This window comes from Falco biarmicus, chromosome 6 (genome assembly GCF_023638135.1).
Source record: "Falco biarmicus isolate bFalBia1 chromosome 6, bFalBia1.pri, whole genome shotgun sequence".
In the NCBI taxonomy this organism is placed as follows: domain Eukaryota; kingdom Metazoa; phylum Chordata; class Aves; order Falconiformes; family Falconidae; genus Falco; species Falco biarmicus.
In genome coordinates, this window is record NC_079293.1 from 59,267,480 (window position 1) to 59,277,913 (window position 10,434).

The window sequence follows — 10,434 nt, forward strand, 5'->3', positions numbered from 1 at the left end:
TAGATGGCAGCACCTCCTGGAAAATGCGTCTAAGGAAGAGCGGACAATGCCACAGAGAGGGAGAAGGAGGGAACAAAAAGAGTGAGAAGCAGCAGAGGGAGCACCAAGTTGGAAGAGGAGGAGGAAGAGGAGGTGCTCGGCACGGGCGCACAGTTTCCCCTGCACCTTGGAGGACCCATGCCAGAGCAGGCAAAAACTGTGAGAAGGCTGCGAGGAGGACAGAGCGGTGCAGAGGAACAATTGTGCACCAACTGTAACTGCCAGAGACTGGAGTGAAAGAGTGAAGTTGATATTGGGAAAGGGGGGAGGAAAGGTGTTCATTTTTTAATGCTTGTCCTTCTGCTTCCCACTATCCAAATCAGCAATTACATTTTTATGCGTTAATTTTCCCTGAGTCTGCTTTGTCCACAACAGTAATTAGTAATCAAACTGCCCGTCTTTATCTTGACCCAGGAGCTTTCTTGTTCCTGTTCTTCCTATTTTCTCCCCCTGAGGGGACATGTGAGGGAGCAGTTGGGTGGGAGTTCAGCTGTTAGCCAAGGCTAACCCACCACAGCTAGTTGCTATACAGATCCTATATGCATCCTACTATAACGGCAAAAAATTGCTATTTGTCCCATATTTAAGTTCTCCGCTTAGAACACAAGACAGTACATACATAATTTGTACATTGCTGCAAAGATTTATTCCATTGATCCCCAACTCTAGAACTACACTCCCAGGGTTTTTATACACAGCCATTTACTGCTTAGTATAGTCCAGTTTAGATGCCAAATACCCTGCAGAAAAACTCTACGGCACTTTGCTTTAATCCAACATAACACAAGAAGTGCAGTAAGCACAGTTGCAGAGGGATGTCTTTATCTGACAGACGTAGGCTCAGGAGAGCAGCTGATCTTCCCTTTCCTGTATTAATGCTTTACTTCCATTTCAGCATCTCACTGTATAACCTACTCAGTATAGTAAGAAATGAATGAAAGTCTTACTCCCTTAGGGAGAACATTGGTTGCTTAAGCCACTTTGTACTTAAGACAGTCAGCTCCTGACTGTCCACAGTTATACACCATCAGCACTTCTTTCCAAGGATTCAAGATTTTGGAAGCCAACAAAAAAAGTTAAAGAATACTATGAACAGTACTAGGAGAAGAAGAAAGTGGAGGTGTGAAGGGCTGTTAACGGACAAAATAAGAGGAAACGTCAAATGTCTTATGAGGATTGCTAGGCAGGAACTGTGCATAAACAAGAAGAATGTGCTAAAGATTCAGCTTTGAGAAGGTGATATTTCTGCCACCTTTTAGTTCTCCAGAAGAAAGAAACAAAAAGGCAAATGAAAATATTAAGCATATATTATTTATACACCTGAAAAGTAACTAGATATCTAGCTTTCATACCATCCATTTCTATTGAGTGAAGTTCTTCAGAAATTCCCAAATTAGCCAAATAGTTAAACAGTCATATTACTCACCTGTGGGCAAAACTTCCTTATACAGAGTGTATCTCTCAATGCAGAAGTCTTAGCCTTTCAATTAAATAATGAAATAACATGACATTTTGTGGTTTTTCTCTTGGTTTATGGATTTATCTGTATGCTCATTGCTTGTGATACATCTTCCACACAATAATCTTCTGCAACACACAACAATACTTCTGCAGTACTCATATCTCAAGAACCATGTTAGTTGCTGCTGTAAATAATTCTCAGGATCTTTCTTCAGTTTCCAGTCTTGTTTTCTATTATGATAGAAATTAGTAAAAATTTTAGAACACTATTTTATTTCACCTGGTCCAAAAGCACAGCAGTTTAATTTACTCAGTGATGCTTCATTTTGGAAAGGTATTGCAAAAACTGCACTTTCCAGATAGCACTTTTATTACGTGCAGAGGAGGAGGAGATTCTGTTTTCCAGTACTCAAAAGATCAAAATTGTTTACAACCTTGAGCCTGTTTCTTTGCATGATTTGCTTATTCTCAAAGGGAAAAATATGTCCTTGCTCAAATGACCAATGTGACCCCTGTGTTGCCTTTGGTTTCGTTCTTGCTCTATGGTAAGAAAAATTTAAGTGGGCTCATTTTCAATAGCTGAAAGGATACTCTGCTTACAGGCAAAGTTCCCTCCAGGTTTGCTTTTACCTGACACCTTCTCTTAATTTTCTCCCAGAATATCTAATGGCAATAAGCATTCCCATATCCTAAACCTTTGGGGATTGTCTCAGTCACCAATAGGAAATCATGTTAAGTAATGTTGTCTGGTGTTTGAACGAGCAAATCACTGAATGTGTTTAGTAGCAGAGGTAATAAGCAGCTTCTTGCTGGCAAGTGTGATATTTGCTTTTAGAATTCTAAAGTTTTCTCATTTTTTGTGCTAATTTTTGCTCAGAAATACATTTATTCTGCCATCTACCCCATGCTAAGTTCCAGCTAGCTGAAAAAGCAAACATTCTTTGAAACCAAATCATCAAACCGAAAAATTGTAATTATGGTAAAAAGCACACAGAAACACTTTAATCAGTGGGTTTTTTTACTCTGCAAATGGGCGTTACAAAATGAAGGTCTTTGGTTTGGACCTGTTAAAGAAATGGGAAAATAAATTTGCTGACATTAATACCCCTCACTTCCCAGCTGAATGACAAAGATATAAATATGCTTTTATTGTGTAACCCATCTTTTGTGCTTTTTTTCTTCCAGAAGATGAACAATGCAAAGGAGGAGTCTTGAGTACCACGCTGTTAAATTAGAGCTTAGTTGTAGCATTTCAATGAAGAAAAGGCAACATGAAGACAACTTGATGAGAACCTTTCCATATGCCTCTCTAAACATCATAACTTCCTGTCAAAGTGATATGGCCGCCCCTTCTCAAAACAACTGAGTCTGTTCTCTCCTTGACCTTGACGTGAGTGGGTGTAAGTCTGGTGTGAGAAAATCTGAATAAATCACTACTGCTTGGTGATTTTTTAGAGTGTGAAAGTCAATACAGTGTTCTGCTCTCCTATATATAAATATATGTGAGTGTATACATAGGTATGCTATACTTGCATATACCACTGACAGTTCGATTGGAATGACATGTCCTCAGATAGATCAAATTAGTAAACTAGAACAAGGAAGCTGGATTGGTGAGTCAAATAGCATTAACTGCTCTTCTCAAATTCACAAAAAATATAAAAAATAAAAAATAAAAGATAAAACCTAATTAAAATACCTGTTTTCCTAAGATTTTAAGACCCTAACCATTTAAATCAGGCAAATCTTCCTTTTTAGTTAATTGTCAAGAGTGCTTCTCCCATTAATGCCTTGCCAACCTATTTATCATCTCTGGGCATAAGTAATAGAAGTTAATAGAACTCTACAGACTTTAAGGACATTTGGACTCAACCCTGAACCCACTTTTTTTTTTAACTGATTGATCATTTAGATAATAATTTTGGAAGCTTCCCCAAAAAGTACAAGAGAAAATTGAAGTACCACAGATTTTTTTTCACATACGTATTTTCAAAATAAAAGCAGAAAAAGCACTTGGAAAATTAATACCGATGACAGTGAGGTTATTAAATTCTAAATGTTATGAAAATGAAACATCTGAGTGCTTCAGCTTCCACAGAATGAATACAACAGCATGCCTTTAGTTTGCCCGAAACTTAACGATTTAAGGAAAAAATAGCCTAGCATTTTCAGTTTATAGCAGTGTTGTTGATGTCCTATAGTTTCAATGGGTTACAATTAGTAAGAATGGTAAGTCCATGTAGCCAAAGGCAGAAATATTGTAAAATTAATCCAGGTATGGGAGACCAATTCACATTCTTCACAGGAAAATTTTACAGATTCATCTGTTTGTGGGCAGCTGTATCATGGACAGCAGTGAATGTCACACTGCAATAAAAAGGGTTTCTGCAATGTAGCTGACATCAGAAATTCTCTGAAAAAAATTGCAGCAGAAAAAAATAGAGCAGTTAAAAAGGTTTGAGTATGACCCCATTTGACAGCTTTCACCCTTCATGCTGACATCCCTGCTACAAAGAGCTATCGTATGCAACCATTGTCAGTCTTTTGCTTCCAAGAATGTGCCATTATCTGCTTTTGTTTACATATATGCATACTTTGGAATGTTAATATAATTCTCTAACATTTGTTCTCTAATATAAATATGCTGTGAAAGTAGAATAATTGGCTAAGATGCAGAGACTTAATTTTAGTGTGGAGCTGAGTATTTTAGACTTTTAATGGAACTATCAGTATAAGCATGTTGTATTTCATTCTTAAATCGGCTACTTCTGTTCTTTGACATTTTTGTCATGTAAATGTCTTAACGAAGACTTTCAAGTGAAAGAAAATTAAGTTAAATTGAGAGGTTGTTTGATATTTTTAGTAAGATCAGTGATTAATAGTATGGAAGACCTTCTCCAGTGTTTTCATACACTTTCATGGTTGTTTTTAAGTAACAGCAACAGATAATAAAATCCAGAATCACATGACAGAGATGCTGTCTTCTAAGATGTCAGCAATGAATGCTTTTTACACTGTGAATGACTTCTAAACTGTTGATGATTCAAATACCAGTCACTTGGAAAGCACATTCAGAGGAACTCCACCATTTCAGCAATCTGAGGAAACAGCTTCCACAGTCATTGCAAAAGTAGCATGCAAAGACTGATGAGAAGAAATATCTGTGTGTGTGTGTGGATGCAGCAAGGCACTTGTACTCCTATGGACATGCACATGCAGAGAGCTAAGCACTCTCCCTCAGCACACATCTGTAAATTCATGGGATTTAAAGCTGGAATAGGCCCTTATATTTCATCCCGTGGCCTTTTATATAAAGTCCAATAACTCAAGCTGGCATAAAGCACAACTGCTTAAAGTCTGGTTTTGACAAACTAACAAAAGGTTTGTAGATTAAGCACTCTTTTTCCCATGCTGTCTGTATTTATAAGAGGTCTTGGTTTCCAGTGCTACCCTGTCACATCTTTTTACAAACACAACTACTGTCATTTTAGTAACTGTTTATGTTAGTGTTCTCCCATTGACATTGATGAAGTTATGTCAGTGTATGTGACTCTCAAAATTGGATTTTGCCTATTGTGAAGACCCACAGGAGGCAGAGATCTGAACAAATCATTTCAGTCGTTCACTGATGAAGCTATGCCAATTATTGTTGTATTTGACCCTGAAAATTAGACTTTTCCTACCATGAAGACCTGCAAAAGGCACAGATTCCAACAAATCCCATCACTGGTGTTCTCCAGGAGAGGAAAAACTGGAAAAGCTGCAAACTTGTACATTAAAATAACTGATTTAAATTATTTTAAAGTTTAAAAACAGATTTCCTTTTAGTGGAAAGCTTTCTAAAGTATCCAAACTAAAGACTGCTTTTTGAAGCCAGTTTCAGACTTGTGAGAAAGAGGCCTGGGGGCAACTATTGAGTGGAAAATCATACACATGTCTGTGAAAGATTGGGGCCACAAACATGAGTGTAGTTGAGTTAGTGGGTTCTTTGTTTACTGAGAAGGACCTTTCCAGGCCTTCTTCCATTCCTTCCCTCTCCAGCTGCAAGGAGTTGACCAACCCAGGAAGAATACAAGAAGCAAGAGGACAGTGAATGCAGATGAAAGCAAAGTTAAGGTCCAAGGGACATGAAGCCCTGGACTATTTGGAGATTATGGAACTCAAGAAAGCATAAAATCACTGCTACAGTTAAATGTTGGTACCCTCAAGCATTTTTTGGTCTTCCCTGGAACAGCAGCATTCAATTTTGCAAGTATTTCTAACTACATCTTAGGATGTACAGTGCTCGTGTTCCATTTTATGAACAGAGAATTCAATCTATTTCCCTTGGAAACCACAAGCAGGCTGTATCTGCTTTTGTTTAATTATTTTTTGATAATAGCTTTGATGGATATCAGTCCCTGATCAAATCAGCATTAATCTGCTGCTATGCAGTTGAAGCTGCGGACCCTCTAAAAAATTAGTATTATATCTCCCTTCTTTCTCTGTCTGGCAAGAACCCAAACACACTGAGCTGTCTGTACTATCCTCTGCTGATGGACAAACATCACCCCAAACCACTTTGACTGTTAGTTCCTCTGGAGAAATAAAAATTGACTCTCTACAGTGTGATTCCAGTGCTCTTTGGAAAATTATAATCATGTGCTGGTAATTACTAGATAATGAGGGCTTGCTTCTGTGATGTGTTGGAAAACTCTTCCTGGGGATTGAACTGCTGTCACCTCACAGGCAAGTAACTACCGCATCCACCAGGTATGATCTCAAATGTATTTATGGAGATGGGTCTCAACGTGTGTGAGAAGTCAGAGTCATTTGCTTCGTGAGTTTTCAGAGCCAGGGTAGTTACACCCAGCTCATGCCAAACAAGGCACCAAAGCAAAGTGTTCCTGAAATCCTCTAGGCTGGATGTTCTGTTGATTGTCACTATTAGTAACAATTATTTGCTATATATTTGCACCGGGCTTGGCACACAACTTAACATGAACATTAACATCATCATAATATATATTAATAATTATATACTATGATAATGACAATTCAGCTAATAAGTCATCTGGTCTTTAACTATCATGAGTCTAACGTATATTACCGCATTAATACTTGTCTTAAATTGAAAATTGACAAAAGCAAAACAGTCATTGCTAAGCTCATCTAATTTAAAAACAAAGATATGTGAGATTACACAAAGAGTGTAACGAGTTCTGTCTCCTTGTCTAATTTCAGTGGACAACAATTTGTGTTACACCCTCACAGGTACAAGAAATGAAAACAGAAGGCCCCAGATCTCATCACTGTGCCTGACAGAAAACCAACTGCTCATACTAAAGTTAATTAATTTTGCTCTTTTCTGCTCCTTTAATATGTCCAAAGGCATCTTCAGATGTTTGAATTTTTCTATTGGAACAAATATTAGATAATGCTTCTGTTTGTTTTTGTTAAAGAAAAAAATAATCACTAATATCCCATGAGACAATAAATTAGCTCCTATCTAAGCTGTAGAAGTGATGTGCAGAGCCTGATATCACACCAATAAAACTTTTTCCTTTACCTCAGCTCCTGTGGAAGTCTCAGTCTTCCACAAGATTTTACAAAACATTTGCTTCATTGCCTGCTTCTGCCCGTCACCCATGACAGACTACAAAACAGCTCTAGTCTTTAATTATTACATTTTCTTGCAAACCACAGCCCTGGGCTTAATACTTGTGCTGTCCAAAAGTATAACTTCATATAGTAATACTAGTAATTGTCTATGTTAAAAAGATATTCATATATAATAACTGGTTTTTTTCCTGCAGAATAGGCACCATCTATTATGGTCTATATGGTATAGTACTTCAACAAGTGTGATTGTGGTTTCTGACTAAAATTCCAGTGTGTGAGGATAAAGAGAAGAAGATGCACATACTCCTCTTGCTGCAGAAAAAGACAGGATTAAATTCTCTGCCTACATTCCAGCTATCAGAAAAAAATAGAAATACGTAAGGGTTTTGGTTGAACATTAGAAACCACTTTTTGGTTGTAAAGATAGTTAATCAGTGGAAAATTAGTACACTCCACAGAATTTTCAGAACTTTAAAAAGAAAGGTTAAATAAACAAGTGTCAGGAGTGACACCATTACAGCTGACCCTGCCCAGGGGCAAGGATGATCACCTCGCAATGTCCATTCTAGCCCTATGTGCTATGGTTGAGTTAGTATATATCCTTAACATTTCTCTTGGTGTAACAATAAAATCTAAAATGCCACAGAAGTATACGCTCCTCCAAAATTAACCAGCTTCCAAACAGTACTTGAGGTACTTTCATCAAAACTGTTGCATGCTGACATTCAATACTATGGCATATTTTCAAATATCTTTGAAAACAGTGGGTTACATTAAATTTAATCTCTGGTAATTCAGACCTCACTTCTGTAATAAAACCTTTGTGAATCCCAGTGACACAACTGCTCTTCCAGGAACGTTGAGTAGCACCAACATCTAGAAATGAAATCCTGTTATTTAAGATTCCCACAGCTGGACTAACTTCTACATCTGCAGCTGTTTTATATATATATAAAAAGTACATCCAGCTGTATTATATATTTCTATTACTTTACACTTCATGAGAATAAATGTATAAAACAGTGAACAAGCTCTGAGGCTGTATTTCTGATTTCCCAAGAGGTCACAATGAAGATGAGCTGCTATACAAACAGAGAACATCTAAAGCTCAGAGTGAATACAGAACAGTATTGCTCAAAGGACACTTTGAATGTGATTTGTCTCACTTTATCTCTGGTTTGTCAGGTGTCCAGTCTAAGGTAGTTGCTCAATGTTAAGTCTGTAGACTTAAGAAAGACTGGTAACTCCTGACAGCAGTTCAGCTATTCTGCAATAAATACCAGAGAAGTAGGATGAATCACCCATGAGAGGAACACGTCTTTCTTCATTTGCTGTATTCTTAACTAGGTAAGAGCAGATAACTCTAGCTTTCATAAGCCTGAAGCTATATGAGATTCTTCTATACTATGATGCTATATGCCTAGTACTAAAGCTAGAAATGCACAGGATTTCAGCATACAACCATAATCTTGATGTATGGAAAAAGTGTAATGCAGAATTTTCTGTATTCATGTCAGGTTTTGGATGTCAAAAGTAAAAGTATTTGTATTAGATTTGGTGCATTAGTATCATTTCTCTTTTCTCATTCCCTCTCTCCTTTTAATTCCATGTCGCCTACAAGTCATAGGAATAAGTTTCCACTAGACTTTCTAACTGGATGTTTTTTCTCACCAATGAAGAGGTGACATTCCTCAGAAGCCACCACTATTTACATAACTGTACCTAATGAGTGAAAATGGAACAAGCATAACTTGGATTTGTAGACCTTATCTTTTTGTGGTAAATGAGGTGGGGGAGTTAGAATACAGGGGCCTACTGATGTTGAAAATATGTGCTTTCATAACAGAGTTACTGCAGACCCAAAGAAGGAAAAGCCATCCCCAAATACCAATGCTGGCTGCTAAGTCCCTGATCCTATAAACAACAGGCTGCTTTCCATTTCCCTCCTGTTTTCTCTTTAGGAATGAAAGCTAGTAACATAAGGAATAGTCTAAAAGAAAAACATGGCCAGCAGCCAGGTGGGATTCAAACAATGCAAACATAAATCAGCTCAAACTCTGAACAATATTTTTACAGTATCCCTTGACTGCCCCCGCCCCTACGGAACTATGTAGAATATAAGGATTATTTGAATTGTTTATGACATTATAAAAACCTAGGGAAATTTCTTTTTTACTGGTACTGCTTGTGCAAGTTATTGTGGTTTTGTGGTGGGGTTTTTTTTCCTTTGACTTATTACAATTGTTTCAAACTTACAGAGGTATAAAACACTCATTTGCCAATCAGTGATTCATTCCTTTGCAGAGACACTGATGAAACCATGGCAGCCAATAATATTCCTGTTCAGGAATAAAACTTTGGCAAAGGCTTTTCTTTCAGCTTGAAAGCCTGGATTTGCACCACTAAAGTCAACTGAATATTTCCATTCTTCAAACCTCTGGAAGGTCAGGCCCTTAAAGTACAGCTGCCAGTCAGGTGCAATACAAAAGCCAATGTTCTGGATCCACATGGTGGGAGGCACATTTGTCCCTGAACCTCTCCTCCCTCAGTGGTGCGCTCCTCAATGATAGCGCTGGGGAGAGGAAGCCCATGCTGGGCTATACTTACTCATCAATAGTGCAGAAGGCAAGATTTTTTGCTGTTTCAGCTATGTACCAAAAATGACACATTTAGAGCTCTGAGCACATGGTTCTGTCATGCTTCCTACTACTGAAAGTGAACATATTTTACTCTACCTTAGCATATCATAACATCTAAAGCAATTTAAAAATATCAGCCCCTTTGGTCTTCATCACCATCAGTGCCAACACTGTATTTTAATATCTTTTTTTTTTTTAATTCCATTTTTTCACCTGCATCATTCCCCTGAAGAAGATATCCTCAATTCTTCTCTTGAACTTTGAGAAACAAAATACACTTGCTTTCATAGATAAGTCAGTCTGAGGTAGGGATCAAGAGCATGGACAATTTATAAAAGGAAGGGAAGCCTGGAGTTTGGACGCCAGTGTCCCCATACGCTTTTGCATTATAGAGACAACTGTTTGACTGTCCTTCAATACCCTGATGAAACAGGAGTATTTCAGTTGATACTGAACATGTAAAGAAGAGAGAAATAATATATTTCTCTATACAATACTCCATGAAGATAATTATTCTGGTTGTTGAACCAGAAAGAAGGAGCTAGATACATGAAAAAGGATTTAAGAAACACTTAGGCCCATAAATTAAATACTCATTAAATACCTTCCTGTTTGATCTGGTATCTCCACATAACCACAAGTCCATTTCTGACAAAGCATAGAACTGCAAAACCTGTGTGAGGTATCTTATGCT